Raw genomic sequence first — 1,055 nt, 5'->3', positions numbered from 1 at the left:
ACACACACACATGCGTACCCACATACAGACAGCAGTCAGGCTCCTGCCGACCCAGTCCATCATGTTGAACAGAAGGAAGCAGGACACAGGGATGAAGTAAGTATCTGTGAAAGAGACAGAGCAGTTGTGACACGTCTGCTCTCACTGGCAGAAAATAAGTAGGAACTTCGATATAATGACATGCAAACACGCTCACCCCAACCGTTCCCCTCTTCAACAACAGTGGTCTGGACTTCAACAGTGACGGCTGGGAAGACACCAATGGTGACGGTGAAAACAAAGCACACAGAAAGAGCCATCACCCAGATCTACGACAGGAGACCAGAGAGTAGAAGTGTTATTACAAACAGACTCCTGCTCTTAAGAGGCTTTATTATGCATCGCTAACTTCGGCTATGGCTAGTTTGGTTGGTTATGTAGGCAGCTGGTTGGAGTTAAGACCTGTTTGAAGATGCCAAACACTGACACAGCGGGTCTGCTCTCTTCATCAGTCAGGCTCAGGACCGGCCTCTTCTCTGTTTGACCTTCTACAAGCCAAGAGTATAAAAACACGATCAGTTTCTCTTAACAGGGAAACATGAGAAACAGACACAAAGCCTTACCGTATTCTGTATTTGTCATTTAGCAACAAAAAAGTCTTTAAACATCATGAAAAACACATTAAGACACTGTTCAGTCACTCCGAGACTGGGATTTTTTTTAGGGAATAGTGTCCCAAAGTCAAAATATTTAGGAGCAGTCAAAATTAAAAATCAAATAATTAATACAAGTTTAACACAAAAATGAGAGAAACTTAGAGTTAAAGCTTTTAAGACAGAACTCAGAAAAGGCACTAGTGACTAGATATAAATCTAACGTCTAAATAAGCCTAATTTCCACCGAGTGGTACAGTAAAGTACAGTACAGCACAGTACGTTTCGGGACGGTACACCGTGATCCGGCTTGTGTTTCTACCACCAACAGTACTCTTACTTGACATACGTGGTGTATGCCGGAAAGTAGCGATCAACGTCAATTGTCGCTCGAAGAAGAAAGCGCAACATTGTCTGTGCGTA

General features: G+C 43.1%; 1 long non-coding RNA gene across 1 annotated transcript; it reads right to left on the bottom strand.

The window, feature by feature from the left end:
- Positions 1-17: 17 nt before the first annotated feature.
- Positions 18-527, bottom strand: LOC107580726 (uncharacterized). Its single transcript, XR_001608695.1, has 3 exons — positions 442-527; positions 197-308; positions 18-104 (listed from the first exon to the last, which is right to left on the bottom strand). It is a non-coding gene; the product is annotated as an uncharacterized lncRNA (long non-coding RNA).
- Positions 528-1,055: the final 528 nt, after the last annotated feature.

The sequence above is a fragment of the Sinocyclocheilus grahami genome, unplaced genomic scaffold, assembly GCF_001515645.1.
Source record: "Sinocyclocheilus grahami isolate Dianchi unplaced genomic scaffold, SAMN03320097.WGS_v1.1 scaffold41572.1, whole genome shotgun sequence".
Classification (NCBI taxonomy): domain Eukaryota; kingdom Metazoa; phylum Chordata; class Actinopteri; order Cypriniformes; family Cyprinidae; genus Sinocyclocheilus; species Sinocyclocheilus grahami.
The sequence above is the reverse complement of the archived record's forward strand: the minus strand, read 5'-3'. Positions and strand labels throughout refer to the sequence as shown.